The sequence below is a fragment of the Manis javanica genome, chromosome 9 (assembly GCF_040802235.1).
Source record: "Manis javanica isolate MJ-LG chromosome 9, MJ_LKY, whole genome shotgun sequence".
Classification (NCBI taxonomy): Eukaryota; Metazoa; Chordata; class Mammalia; order Pholidota; family Manidae; genus Manis; species Manis javanica.
The window spans coordinates 48877252-48894213 of NC_133164.1; positions in this window are offsets into that span (position 1 = coordinate 48877252).

A 16962-nucleotide genomic window follows, 5' to 3' on the forward strand; every position below is an offset into this window, starting at 1 on the left:
GATTGACTGTATACATCTGACAACACTACTCAGCCCCTTCCAAGGACTCTCTCCTTTTGGAGATTTTGGTAATCTCAAATCCTTTTGGGATTTTGACAATGTACCCCTCCTCTGGATTCCTCTGTCTTGGAAGTTTTGGCTCTTAATATTAATAGAGGACTTTATTATGCTCTGTTGGATGTAAGGATGACCAAGGGATACCGTTTCCAATCTCATGTGGTAAACAGGCAAGTAAATAATGAGCAAAACACAAGACAAAAACATTCCTTCTAAGAAGAACATACAAAAAAGTTTGGATAGAAGTGGTTTTAACTGAGTCTCAGAGCATAGGTAGGATTTAAAATACATTTATAATAGTTGGCTATATTCCCTACATTCTTGTAACATTACATGGCAAAATAAGAAATTATATAAAGCTCATGCTATCATTTTGACACATTTTGGAATAGGTGGAATTTCCAAAGCAAAAAGAAATTAGCAGACTCTGAAATTATGGCTGTGATGCACGAGTGAAATGAATTGTGGAATTTTGTGGAACATAAAGGAGGTATGGTAAAAGTAAAGGAACACACCTTCATGGCATCCTTTCATTCTTTTGGTCAAATTTAGTGTCCCCTTCTCCATGAAGCCTTTTCTGACCAGCCCATCTAAATTCTACTTTCCCACTCTTAATACTCTCCATTCCCCTTCCCTGTTTCAGTATTTTCATGTGGCTTTCATTGTAAACCACACTATACTGTATTTTATTTATTTATTTTGTTTGTTGTCTATTTCCCTCTATACTATTACTTAGAATATAGAACCCATCAAAAATATTTTCCTGTTGATTTGTATAATATATGTCCTCAATGCCTGGAAGAAATAATTCCAGATATCAAATGGGCACATAATAAATTTTTGTTATATAAATTAATTAGTGGAGAAACTGTATTTTTTACTACACTAAATCTATGTATATAGAATGACTTTCTACACTGTACCGAAAAAAAATTTTATTTCACACTGCTTCCTTCTCTAAAAGAGTATTAACTTCTTTTAATTATTTTCCTGTCTTCTCTATGTTTTTAAAATTTATTATTGAAATGTTTGGAAATTGTCTTATTACTAGATTCTGAATGGAACTTTTAGATTCCCATAGACTTCTAGAGTTTCAGGACTAGTAGGAAAGTACATGTGTTATTTTCTTTCCATCTTATCATCTTGGATTCCCTCCAGCTCTACCAATTAGTCATTTGTTCTGACTTTTTAAATAACTAATTTAGTTTCTTAAAAGATTTAACATTGTTCCATCATAGAAATTTTCAGTCCAGCAAACATCATACTCAAAAGACCCTTCCCTCTTTTAAATTGATCATCTTAAACAATATTTAGCGTTTATTTTGGATGAGACAATTGATCCTAGAGCAAATATTCCCAGACTTGGCCCCAGTTTTTATTTTACTCACCACTTTGGTCATAATTCTCCACTGTCATCTGTCATCTACTGTTGCCAATGAGAAGTATATTGACATTCAAGCCACCTTGACTTAAAGAAGAGGCCTTCACTGGCTCTGTTATTTAAGGACCATCCTGTCATATCCTAATATCTCATATTGCCTTTCTCTGCTTCATTTTTGTCTCCATGTCATTCATAATTGTAATTACATTTTACCTGTGCATGAAATTCTAGTTCAGCTGTTCATTTTCTCCAGTACTTTGAAAGCATTTCTCCATTGTTTTTTGCCATCTATGGTGCTCTTAATAAGTTGGTTGTCTTTAAAAATCATTGTTCCTTGAGAATTATCTTTTCTTTATGTAGCTATTTTTAGTTAGCTACATTATGAAATGCTCATCCCAATAAGTGTAGTTACTACAGCCAACAGAGAAAGATATGACAGCATTATTGACTGTATTCACTATGCTGTACTTTCATCCCCATGACAAATTTATGTTGTGAGACTTTGTGCCTCTTCATTCCCTTCACCTAGTTCACTTGCTTTAGCTTTTAAAGTTTTGTATTATTGTCCTTGATCTGCCTTGCATTTTATATTTGTTTTCTAGAATAAAATTTTATTTTTCTTACTTGCTCCTTGAAATTAACTTTTAATCTATTAATTACCTTTAATTCTGGAAAAGCATCAGCCATAATTTCTATTAATATTTTGCACTGATAACCCATCTGTTTTCCTCTCTTGAGCTATCTACTTGACCTATGTTGGATCCTCAGACTATAAGTCTATTAGTTGTTACTTTTCATATCTTGTTAATCTTTTTTTTCTATCTATGCTGTAATCTAGGTAAATTTTCTCAGTACAATCTTTTAATTTATTGATTGTTTCACTAAATCAAGTCTAAAGTTTAAATTTAATTGACTATATTTTTCATTTCTAAGATTTATAGTTTTTAAAAATATATCCATTTGTTTTTTAAAAAATATCTATATCTACTTATTTAATGATTTCTTGACCATGTCTGGCCTGGGGTTTAAATTTTAATGACTATATTTTTCATTTCCAAGATTTCTGTTTACTTCTTTTTCATATTTGCCTTTCTTGTTTAATATATGCCAGGTTATGTTTACTAATTTTATTTGTAAATAATATTGCTTCACTTATATTTTTGGAGCTTTATGTATATTAACTTTTAAGTATTATAGATGCCTGTTATTTTTAACTTCGATTAAAGGAATTAATTCTTGAATAATGCTCTTATTAGCTTCATTATAACAAATAATCTCTTACAATATGTTGGTTTTCTTCACATCTGTGGAATTTTGCTTCACAAGATCATTTTAAGCATGATGTTTTGTCTTAATTTTCTCTCTTTCTCTTTGAGCTCTCCATTCCCTACTGAGTGGTTTTGTGATAGTTCCCCAGAGCCCCCAGTCCAACATTTGGTTATATATTGATTTCAGGGCCTTCTGATCCACAGACTTTGGGCACATTGCAGGTGTATCTGTCGCACAGTTGCCTAGTGAAAGCTTGACTCGACTCATCAGAAGGCATTATGTGTTACTTTCTTCCCAATAAGCAAACAACTTAAGGTAAACAAAAGCTTAAAGAAAGGTGAACAGTAACTTAGTTCAAATTTTCTCAAAAATGGGAAGTCCCACCTCGGCAGAAAGCCTGACTCTAGTTCGTTATCATATGCAGAGAAGTAAAGAGTAATTGTCCAGGTTGCCTTGGTCTTCTTCTAATGCGGACATCAGAACTGTTGATGTTGACTGCGCTCACTCTTCTGTTTCAGTTTCATCTTTGGTCATGAGAAATATTTACTGTATTAAGCATGATGATATTATTTTAATATTCTTTCTTTGTATTCTTAGTGATATGCATCTGAACAAAGGCAAGTGTGTGGTCCCTCAGGCAATTTTATCAGAACAGTATCTTGATCAAAATTCATCTCTTATTACATTTTAATAATACATTTGTATAAATCAATATTATAATAAAAGTATGTCAATAAGATAATTATTCATTATTTATATTATAATGGAAGCAAAGCTCAAGTCAAGAGAAAATACCATGAAATGCCTGTGACTACTAAAAGTCTTTAATTATATATTTCTCTTAAAAATAGAGTATTTGGTGTGTAGTTTTAGTAGGAATCTGCCAGATGAATAGTGAAAAGTTGAGGATCTAAGGAAGAAGAACAGTATGTGAAGAGTAATAGATTTGTGAGAAACTACAGTCATGGTGGTTGAAGACTCACACCTTACTGAATAGTAGCTTTAAGGAAAAGAGAATTTATTTTCTAGTAGGTATAAGAGATTAGTCATCTTGAAGACTGCATTTGTTTTTGCTTTATTTGTATAAACATTTGCAAATCAATTACTGGGACTATGATTATTATCCAGCTTGGGTCAAACGTCCGCATGTGTGATACAGAGACGGGGACTAATCCTCACCCAAACCACACAAATGGGAAATGAGGTTATTTTACTAGAAAGGGGAACAGTGGAGATATAGCAGACACAAAAAATATTTATTAAGAGGAGGTGGTGTTAAATGTGGCTATAAATATATATTTATTACAAAGAAAAATAATACCACTCATTGTCAAAAGGAGACTAAAAATGAGATTCTATGCACATATACACATACTTTCATGCCTATTTTTCAATATGCTGTTGTAGGTATGAGGATTAGTCATCTTGAAGATTGCATTTGTTTTTGATTTATTTATATAAACATTTGAAAATCAATTACTGGGACTATGAACGAGGTTCCTAAACCATTCTTATGTGCTTTAACATAAGCTGCATTCATAAGTGCCTAATTTCCACATTTAACTCCTTGAGGAAATCCTAACTTAATTTAGCCTTCTAGGTACATGCAACATGTATACAGATAAATACTAATAAAATCCTAGTTAATAGCATTAATATTCACATATACCTCTAAATTAATAAATATGTAACTATATATATAAAATACACGTATGCCAACACACACACATGCATGTGCTAACCTAGTTCCAAATATTGTTGAAACAGATCTTTACAGAGCGAGTACTTTGCATTACCTGTTTTAGTTAATAATGCTTTAAAGCTATTTATTTAAGCAAAAAGAGATAAATTATGAGGATATTTAATGACCTAATTAAGAATTCATTTTAGTAAAAATAATATTACTATTATTAGTGAATAATCAAGTAAGTTTAAGGATATAAACTTATTTTATGATGTGCTATTTTAATCTGTACCTTTACATCTGTATTTTCTACATATTTTCCAAAGACATCAATCCAACATTATTGACCTACCTCCCCACACAATTCATCAAATCTCTGGAATTTCTACTTCAATTATTATTATGATTTTAATCTCTTCAGAGATTGCTGTCTGCATCTTCTTACATTAACTAGTTTGGGAAGATGAGATGGGTGCTGTATAACTTCCACTTCACTTGGAGAATAAAAAACAGTGGTGTAATTTTCTTCTTTATCCACTGTCTATTGATAAACAGTTTTTTTTGCCTCATGAGAACATAAACTTTTCCCCTTTGAGGTTAATTCCACCTAATAAAGTTACCACTGTCCTACTGTCCTTTTATTTTTTTCTGGTTATTAATTTATCTTCAGTTGGTCACTTGTGTTTTTATGAGATGGATTGTAACTATCTCCACCTTAATCCCTGTGGTTATCTTTCTCATCTGTTAAACCCATGTATCCTTTTTCAACACACCCATGGTCTCATTAAAGAAAGGTCTCCAAAGCTCATTGTATGCCTATGCAATACTGCCCATGGAAAAACAGAAGGGGAACTTACAGAGCTCTGCATACTTTTGTAGAACCATATTTCCGCTAGCTTCAGCAATAGCCACAGGAGAAAACATGAAAGGTCCAAGAATTTGACTTTTGCAAACTAATTATCCTGCAGTCTGAATATCTCCCAACACTGGATCTGGGGAGGAGAACATTAAATAAATTTCTATTATTGGGTATCTTTAACATTTTATCTGGCCCATAGATACATAATATCTGCCCAATTATTACAAGATCAGGTTATAATTGGAAATATCTTCTTCCTCTAATCGAACAGTAATCCTAACCCCATCATTCTCTCATCTTTAGTACATAAATCAACATGAAGAGTCCAAAGTGCCCATCATTTCCTCATCACCCAGATTTGAATCCCTACATGATTCAGTACAGTCTCCATGATCCACTTTATCTCTGGAACTTACTATTTGTCAACAACAAAATCCCCTCTATTCTGAACTTGTCTGAGTGCTCTGGCAATGGTGATTCCCACGTAGCCCTATCAAATGGTGTCTTTTTCTTTTGCTCCCCGACACCTGGTGGTACAAGACATAAGAGTAAGGTAGGTTTTGTACCTGTACATTATGCTCTTTCCACACTATTGTTACCCCATCCTAATTAAAATGCTAAAATAAAAAAATAGGAAATGTAACTCAGTTTTATTGACAACTTAATATCCTATTAGCCACTAGTTTTTTCATATTGTAGTAATGGACCATACTTAATCACCCCCTCACTCATTTTAATATCTGGCTTATTTATTTTATCTCTCTTTTTATCTCCTTTCTACTACTCTTGCTCTCCATATATACTTATCTCAGTGTCCATGGATGATCCATCCAACATGCCTTCTCTGTTCCTTGGTCTTACTTTCAAAAGTTTTGTTCTCCTCCACACCTTAATCATTTCCTACCATGCACAAAGCCTAGAACGTGTATTAACAATTGTACCATTTCCAAGATGATGTTTTTGAGAATTTCACCTCTTTCACAATCCTCTCTCTTTCCAGCACACTCATTGTAACGCTTCCACTCCAACATTTATTCAATTTCTTTGTAGCCTCCAATCCATTAGTCTTAACTTTCATCCTCAAGTGGCTCTGCTTAGTCTGCGGATCTCTTCTCTTTCTGAATTCACTCATTTTTGAGTGTTCAGCTACTCTCACCTATATGATGGTGATTAGAGGATTTACATCTTCATTCCTGACATTTCCTCTGAACTCAGGACTTTCATATATCCTTATATCTTCACTTCGGTGTCCAGTAGGCATCTAAAACTTAACATGACCAAAACCAAAACCTACCCTCTCCACCCTGCACTAAAACGTGGTTTTGCCTTCAATGTCTTTCATCTTAATAAATGGTACCACTGTTCACAGTCGGTCAAACAAGAAGTCCTTGGTCATCCTCAACTCCTCTTTTACATACTCCACATCCTCTTCATGAACATATTTTCTGTTCTATTATTTTTGAAAAAATTAAATACTATAAAAATCTTATCCTGTTTCACTTACTCTGTTGCCGTTATCCAACTCAACTTCCTTTTTCATATGCTTTTTTTAAAATCCTTTCCTACTCAACTTCTCCGCATCCTGCTTTCTCTTCCCTACCCCATCTATGTATATCAGACTGTACTCTCACTCCCGTTTTTAACATTTTAATGATTTCCTTTAATCTTAACGATAGAACTCTTACTATGTTCCACAACGTTCAGTATGATTGAGCCAGTCTACCATTCTGAACACATTTCAAACCACTTCCCAGTAGCTACCTCTGCTGCTTTTTTGTGTCCAATGATGTAACATGAAATGAATGGAAAATTAACTATGTTAAGTAAGTGTCAATATCAAGAAATTGGGAGTCCAGACTGTGAACTTCAGGAGTAGGTGATTTTAGCTGATTGGTAAGTTCCATCCACCTGTTCTCCCTCTACCTGCCTATTCTAACCTCATATAAAACGCAGTGAAGCCAAGGTTATGGGCTTTTCTGACCTGGTGTGTTCCTGCATCTGTATAGGTCACTGAAAGCCTAGAGCTTTAGGCATGTATCAGTGAACAAGAAGGGAGGTAACAGGGAGCTGTATCCACCTGCAGTACCATGTACTCTGTGAACACATACTTCCTTTGCATTACAGTGGGCTGTGTGGGAATCAAAACAGTGCATCCTGGGCTGAGTCCAAGTCATCATTCATGCCACTTCTCAGCAAGGGACCGCCAGCCCTTGATGTTCTGGCCTCATCAGTCCGTTTCTTCTTGTAACACACCAAGCATTCTTGTCCCTGATCTTTACACTTGCTATAGCTTCTATCATGATCTTGCTCCAAATAGTCTGTCATTATTCTGAAACTTTATTCAGGCCTTGCTTAAATGTTACCATACAGAAATGCTTTTCCTGGATATTAAAGAAGCTCTCCCTGTTCCTCTACTATGTCCTTACCCTGGCATATTTACTAACATATTTTTATAGTGTTTATTAAATATATTATTTAATTTTTACTACTAGTAAATACATTAATATGTTACATGTGTACTTATTTAATTTTATATTTACTACTAATGTAATGCATTAATATGTTACTTGTGCACTTGTTTGGTGGCTAAACACTTCATTAAGCTCCATTACTTGTTTTTCTCACCGTTGTTACTCAGCTTTTAAATAGCTCTTGGTACATATAAATTTTGAATAAAAATGTTGTTGAATAGTACTGTTGTCTAAATATAAACCCAACATAACTCAGTCTTTTAGTTATCTGCACTTCTAAGCTGCAATAATCTTTAGAACTCTTCTAATTTGTTAATAACATAAAAGTTGTTTTTACTGCAAACATCTGTAGACTTAAGCTCTTAAATACTAATATCTGACCACAACTTACCTTTTTATTTGCCTCATTCTTTCATGCTTAACAAACTGCTACTTTATCAAGTCCTTAATTCTCTTAATATCCATCCTCATATTTTTCTTGGCTAACATACTGCCTCACCTCACCATTCATACTCAGTTCTCTTTTTCATTATTTCTAAACCTTCCCACCATAATTGTTTACTTGAATTTTTCATTATTCCTCTCAACTCTCTCAATATGTCAACTTCCACATTATCTCTTTCTGAAATTTCCAACCTTGACTATATTCTATAATCATACTTCTCCTCTTCAGCAAAGCCCCTTCAAAAACAATAGAATGACCTGAGAAACTGAGTTTTATGTAAATATATATCGAATATCCATGTCAACTGAGCCAGCAATAGCTCAGAAAACCATGTGTGTCTCGTTCATCTCTTTCCATTACCATTAGCATGTGTGGTGAAGTTTAGAGCTTAACATTAAGCTAAACATCAATTTCACCCTCAGTGCATTATTTCACTTGTTCTTTCACAAAGAATAAATAAGATAAATTCATAAGTGTGTTACCCTCAAGTCACCTAATCATCTTGATATTTAGCTCTTCTTCCTTTCCCTTCAATTGCATAGACAGAGATGCTCTCAGTCTCTGTCTTCATTTTACTTTGATTTTCATTTTAAGGCATAATTCTTTAAATCTGACCCTTTTCTCTTCTCTTTTCTCTTGGTGCTAATTTCCCCCATCTTTTAAATATTTAAGCTGTCAGCCCACTGGTTCTGTCCTATTTCTTATTCTTTCAGAAAACACAAAATTAAATACCATAGTTTACTAAAATCTTTTCTCATTTACCTGTGTAGTTTATCCTGACCCTGTGTCAACATGTATAAATTATAAATTCCTAGATCAAAGTGCAATGAGCGGGCTCTGAGGTCAGTCATGTAAATGAGTAGCTCAAATAAAATCTCTTCCCATTCATTTGCATCACATTCCTGCTTTATAAAATGGAGTACAGTTAGATGAACTGTACCTCCGTGTACGACTTCTGTCAACACACCATGAAAGAGCTCAAGGAAGTGCTCAGTCCGAGTACTATTTTCCAGATATATTGTTGGAAAATTCATGAAAGTATATATAGGATAAGAAAGATTAAATGAATACATTTTCTGTATCTCAAGGAAAGCTAAAATTGGCTCCCAACTACACAAAACCCCTACCCACCCTTTACATTTACATAAATGCTAATAAAAATGATTCCTTGTAATAGGATATCCTTGGCAATGTTTTAACCTACAAAACATAGAAGTAGAGCCTTTCTCCCAAAACAACAGAATAAAAAGATCATTATTAATGCTGAACATGTTCTAGAGGTCAATACATTAAACATTGTATATCTATTTAGAGACGGCAGAAAGATAATTATAAAAATTTTTGTTCCTTTACTCTGGGCACCAGCCTGAGTATATCACCTTTTCCCAACACTATAAATCATGAGAACTATTTTTTCCTTTATGTGTTTTTAAAAATCAAAATAAAAGTAAATTTCTAAATTCCATATTGAAATAAAGACATGGTAATTTTTAACCCAAATATATTTGGTACAGGACTAGTATAAAAGTTGCCAGCTTGATTCTAGGGCTTTGGAAATGCTTTCTTTTCCATTGCTGTCTCATTGTCATTCGTGGCTCCGTAGCCATACCTTAGGTATTGCCAACAGAGGATATGTTACAAGCTAGTGTTCTGCTTGTAAGGTGACATACATTCCTCACCATGGCAATTCCACCAGATATATATTTCTGCAGAATTTTAGCTATCCCTCAAAATGGGCAGCTTCCATCTCTATGTCCCCACACTCTCCATTCACAACCTTGACCCAGTTTTGAGTCTCAGTACCATTTCTTTTCCATTCTCTAGAAAACAGGCAATGGTAGTAAAAGGAATTATTGGTTTGATTCTTGGAAGTGGGGAAAGTCTGGGAAATGTTGCAGGCAACACTATCAGTATGCATAATATATGATACTTGTAGTCAAGGTTTTTCTAATCTGTTGGTGGAACTGTCACCCAGAAAAGCAAGTATAAATCAAGGCCAAAAACGCTAAATGTCTGAATTATATAAAAATAAGTTTAGCTGCATATAGTATTATGACTTCAAAAATATAGAAATTTATTTCTTTCATAAATAAAGAAGTCTGAAGAAAGACAGTTCATGGAGAATAAAACAGACTTACAGCCATCGGTGACCCGGGCTCCCTTTCCCTGTTTTACCATATTTTAGCTGGTCTTTTTGTTCTAGATTGCCACCTGGTACAAGATCCTATGGAGATCACGTCTGAGTCTCAGGCAAGAGGAAAGAAGAAAGCCCAAAGATACTTACCCAGCTTGAAAATTATTTGGACAAATTTCCAAAGTAATCAAGAAATACTTCATGGTGTGATTTTGTGATTTTTCCATCAAATCTAACCAAAGGTAACTTATTTAAAGTAGGATAATTAAAAGTCCATTGTGTCTACTTAAGGATCATTCCAAATGTTCACATTATATAACAGTAGTCACCATGTAGGTTTACATTTCTTTAATATAGTGTTATTTGCTTTTAACACGTGATCGTGCAATGCTATTTCCCTTAGCATCCTAGAATCTTATGTGTATATAAATAGTGAAAAGTAAAACAACTAGTGAGCTATAGCTACATAATTCCATGTTGTTTAATGATGCATAAAACCACCTAAAGTCTCAGTCTTTTTCATATTTAGGCAAAGTCAAATGTGTTGTGATTCTAAATTAGTGAAATGCAATTAAAATGTTCTGAGACATGCCCTAGCCATATCAGCTTATATCTTGAATGACTTGTCATATAGGAACTGTTTCTAGAGGAGCATGGAAACTAGCTCTGCACATTAATTCAGGCTCTACAATTCAAGTTCCAATGAAAATAAGTAAATTACACACAGATGAACAAAAATGTCACTTAAAATTGAAAGTATTTTCTGCTTAACTTGAACCTGTCACTCATTAAGTTCTTATAATTTGGGCTTTTTCAAGAACTCATAACTGGCTAGATAGAATTCATGAGGCTTTTTTTACATGTTAAAGTTTTGAAACAAACATTTCATTCTGTATAACTTTTTTGGAAGGGATTTCTAGGTTTGTCTCCCTAATAAACTCCAATGAAAACTATGCTATTATTGCTCTTGAGAATCTGTTTTTGTAATATTCATGAAGTGCATCAGTGTTATAGTGGATATTTATATCAGAAAGATACACATTGAAATTTTCTTTAAGTTTCATAAAATAAATTTATTACCTAGTGATCTAAGTTTTGAATATACACTTACCGTTTGTTATGTTTTTAACATTTATAAAATGCACTGGTAAACAAACAAACAAGTAAACATTGACAGCTAACAAAGTGAAAGAAGATTTTTTGCATCTTCTGCTGCTGAAAGAATTCAGAGGAAAAAGTTATAACTAGACACTCAGAAAACCTTCTGAAGTGCTCTGAAGTATAACAATAAGTGATTTTTGCTTAAGTTCGAAACACTATTATTTAAATGGTCTGTAATTAATCTAATTCATGACATTAATTATCAAATGTACTTCATAATGGAAAAACTGTCACAGCTTAATTATTATACTTTATGTAGTACTATCTCCATCACATATAAACTTCAGTGGATTTAATTAGAAAAAAATATTGCAAAGCATAAATGATCGAGCCATTATCAACTTCCTTTCTTGAGTACTCTCTCTCTCAAGAACCAGTGATTCCATAAATTACGGCTCATCAGGGCACTGAAGGATGCGTGTGTCTGAGAGCGCCCCTTCCAGATGTGTGCCTGTACCTAATCCATCTTCTTGTCTTTCCTATCAAACCTTAGCTCTCTCCTTGCACTGGTCCTCCAGATTCTTCCTCACTGGCTTTCTACTTGGGCCCCACACTTTTTCTTGATACACATCTTACCTTTTCTCCAATCACTGTATAAAATTGCCAGAGATATTAATGAAGTAATCTAACAAACTAATAGAAACTGTTAATAGATTCCTAGTCTGATGTCTGGAAAATTACCACTTAATGGGGAGCACCAGGCAAGTCAAAATAGAGAAAAAAGACATTCAGGGAGCAAAAAAGCCTCTTGTAGTTACACTTAGAACATGCAGACATTTCTCTGACTCATCTGAGCCTGAAGCTGATCTAGTAAAAAATGTGGGAGATATGTTTTACAAAGTCAATCAGTTAATACCCTAACACAGAGAATATTTTTTCTCAAGTTCTGTGATTTCCTATTTTGTGGAAAATGATGAATGAATTATGCCACATTATCTAACTTTATAGAAAATAAGGTGAGGAGGTTTACACTGAGGACTTTCATTGAATATTTATAACTGGGCAAAAACAGTATACACAATATCTGACCTTTTAAATGATGTAGTATGTAGAAAGCATAGCCAAGGCTACTTCTTTAGTAAGGCAGCTCTTTGAAGGTTATCTCTGCAGCCTCCCTATAGAAAACTATCTCATATAACTGCTCAGTAACAGTGGCTATGGGGAATTAAGTGTGCCAGTGCACATAAGAGACATAAATACCATGGTTGATTAAACCCTATGTAAGAAGTAATAAAATGATTTTTTCCCCTAGGTAATAATGATACCACCTCTGGTTGGCTGCCTTGTTTTAAAAAGTCCCTGAGAATATATTCTTTTATGTGTAATGATGTAGGAAGCAGCAGGAGGATGATGTCATGTGTCTTATAAATAAAAGTGATAATGGTGGTAGACCAAAATAAAATGGGAAGAAACATTATATTTGGAATAGCTTTGTTTCATTTCTAAATAGCCAGTGCTAGTCTCAGTTTGGGCACTGTTTATTATGCCCGCTGTTTATTATGACTCGGAAAGCCTTGGATTTCACGGCACTTTAATAGCCTTCTAAGTGTGCCTGCTGTGTTCCAGTCAAGAGATGTCAACACTTAACTAGCTCAGGGTTTGAGAGAAAGGTTTAACCTTACCACCTGTCATTACAGTTAGTTAACTGCTGTTACTTCTATCATAGATTGTGATAATCATTGATGGTGTATATTTAGAAAATAAAGAAATGCTTAATGAAATATATTTTTATGCATGGTCATGAGAAAACAATAGTTCAAATCCAGAAGACCATAATTTTTTGAAGTTGCACTTGGAAAGGCAGGCTGTAGAAATGATTTTCTCAGGTTCTCTTCTGGCCAATTCATGAAACAACAGTAATCAATCACAATTGTTTTACAGAATTGAGTTGCTGGTACCATGTCACAACAAACTGATTAAACTCTCCCAGAAGAAATCATCAACTTTATTGGGACTAATGGTATCTAAGATCTTAAGTTAGAAAGCTTTTTTCATTCACCCTTCAAGGAAAAGTCCTGCTTTTGAAAACTCAGCAAACCTGATTTAATATTTTCAGAATAGACCTTATCTAAATGGTGCACTATCTCATTTCTCACATTTCAGAATATCAAAGGATATTGTGTTCTTAGCAAAATAGTGACAATTAATTTCCCTTTCAAAATAGTTTACTAGTTAACCCATCTTGCTACAGTGTGATGAATTATTGCTTCCCTTATCTCACACATATTTACCTTTCCTCTTATATATTTAATATGATTATTTCTCTTGATCATTGTTTTTTCTTTATTATATGAGTTAAAAATTGTGTGATTTCAAAACATGAAGCATGATCAACTTTTGATGCCTCATAATATTCAGTAAATGTTATTTAGCAATAATTTCTCAGTATGTTGATAACCTCAAGGCAGACTGAGTCAGATTTGATCGGCCACTGTAATAAAAAAGCAATCAAGGGTATGCTTGGGCTCAGATCAATAGAACATTTTTTTTTCTTTTTCTCCTTTCTTTCTTCCTTCCCCCCTTCTTTTCCCTCCTTTTAATCCCTTCCATCCTCCATTTCTCACCCCCCTTTTACCCTCCACTCCTCTTTCTTCTCCTGATTCTTCTTCATTATACATATTTGTAAATGGTCAGTAATAGTAGTACATTTTCTTATTCTACACACATCCTTAATCATGATAAATGCTGCAGAGGCCATCTGAGTCCTAGAATCTAAACTAGTTTAATATATGCTATTGGCTCCTAATATTGAAATGTTAATTGTATTAATTCTTTAGGGAAAACAAAGCACAATTATGGAGTCCCCACATATCAGATATTCTAGAAAATGTCTAGCAGTTTACTCTCAAATAAAAATGAGCAACTTCTTATTTAAAACAGCAAAAGCATTTAAACATGGAGGCAAATGATTGTGATCATTAATTTTATATGCCAATTTGATTAGGACCCAAGGTGCCCAGATTAAACATTATTTCTGGGTGTGTCTGTGAAGGTATTTCTGGAAGAGGTTATCATCTGAATCAACAAGCAAAATAAAGCAGATTACAGTCCCCAATGTGAATACCATTTTACTTGTTTAGGACCTGAATAAAACAAGAAGATGGTGGAAGGAGGAATTTGCACCCTCTGCCCGACTTGTTCAGCGACGACATAGAACATCGGCCCTCAACTGGGATTTATGCCATCAAGCTCTCCAGTTCTCAGAACTACACTAAAGCTTTCCTCAGCCTCTAGTTCATAGGCAGCATATTCTTATCCTCCAGAATTGAGTGAGTCAATTCCTTATACTATTTAATAACAACATGATATCATAATTCCTTATGTCATGATACAGATACTGGTTCTGTTTCTCTGGAGAAGCCTGACCAATATAAGGATTGTCTTTGCTTTTTAGAATACTATACCAGGCTACTCCTCTATGGGAAGAAGTATAGAACAGGCACTAAGAGAGCAATTAGAAGACCAGTACAATGATGCACTTAGGATATAATGACTATAACCCTGGTCATTAGATCAGGAAAGAAGATGTAATTTTCAAGAGAGATTTATGAGATATATTCAATAAAATTATAGAAGGCAAATCAACACATAAAAAAGTATTCTAAGGCAAAGTTTTCAAGAAGTAGACAGTTGTTAGAAGTAAAAAATATGCAATGCATAAGTCCTAGGTCCTGAAAATTGAAAGTGGGTATTGAAGATGATCATTAATAATGATAGATATAAGATTATAATTATTATAAAGTTGAAATTGTAACAAACACTGACAAGGTTAACAAAAATTGTAACATATTCGTTATTTTACAGGTAAGGAAATAAGGCTCAGAGAAACTTTTTTTGTTTTTTTTTTTTGCTGGGCTAAGATCACACAGAATGCAAGGATTGAGGTAATACTGTCTCCTTATCTTATGATTCAGAGTCTATGGTCATTCTACTAATATATTGCATCAAATATTAAAGGCAAGACAAGAATATCCTAAACATTTCAGAAATGAAAAATTGCTAAGACCTAACTTTGGTGTAATGATCATAATGTCTGTGATAACAAAACTTACTTGGGAATCAGCCAACCAGTGGATCCAAAATAAATTTTAAGAAATGTTATATGTAATATAAAATAATGACGTCTACCATTGAGGTAGAACTGTAAAAGCAGAGAAACTATGGTTGCAAACAAAGTAACAACTCATGCAGAAGGAAGACATTTTGGTAGCAAAATATACATAGGTCCAGCCATGAAACAAAACAAGATTAATTTCACAAAGAAAATAGATTATAAACATGTAAAAATGCAAACTTCAATTGTACATAAAATAGAAAAAACATGTCCTAGAAGAATCTTTTATGTCCCATTTATAGACAAGGATAATGATAATTCAAAAGACATTAAACAATAGTCATATATAAAATCATAGTAATTCTGAGAGTAGTAGGTACTATATTCGTTGTGAATTAGAGAATAAAACAAAGCAAAGCATGTTTACTTAGATTTTTGAACCTTTCCAGGCATGACTAGCAGATGCAGGGGCTTTTTTAACCATTTTGAAAATATTAAAGGAAAACTTGAAGTGATAAAATAATTTTTCTAGATTACATAGCTATTGGAATCTCAGAACTTATGGTTTCAAGTGTTTTGTGTGCATTATGGAAGTGAATAAACACACAGACATATCTCAAAAGAGCTACTGGGGTTTATGTTATCATTTGGCCATGTCCTTAGGTATAACTGAGTAACTAATATATACTCTTTGATTACTTTTAATTATTTTAATAAGATTTTATCAAATTTCAAGCTTATATTTGAAATAACCTTTTCAGAGAAACTTTTATTTTCAATTTTAAAGTTTCTTTTTCCTTGTTGACATTATACATGTCTCTAAGTTTATTTCAAATCTTTATTCAACGAGTAATAAATTACCCGTGTCTCATCAAATGCTTGCATTAAGGTAATTGGTGCATGTATTTGTTTGTAATTGGTGTACTTAAATATATATGGCTTTCTAGCACTCCTTTGCTGAATTATTGGTGCCTAAGCTCTGTCATCATCAATCAATTTGCAACATGCTCGAACGTACAAAATTAAATTTTATATAGACAAATGTTTTCAAAAGTATAAGTCTAATGATTTTATATATGTACACCCACCACTAATGCACCAAAAATGCACATGGATATGCTAACTTTTTATTTTATTCTATTATTTATGTTCACTTACTAATTTGGTAAGAGGACTTTAGGTTGGCTATCAGCATCCTCGTCACTGAGCAGTGTTGTTGATTATGTACCGACCTCTGTGTACAGCTGTCTGGTTGGAAAAGCAAATTCCGGTGCTGAAACCTGTGACATGTAAGTAATAAAATTCAACTGAGGAAATGTCTCACTAAATTAGTCATGAATCCACTCTCAATGGATAACCAGTTATGGTTTTCTGTTTAGGAGATGTTGCTGCTCTGGAAAATATGTCTCAGAAAGTTTCTAAATAATAGAAGATTAAGGAGGATGAT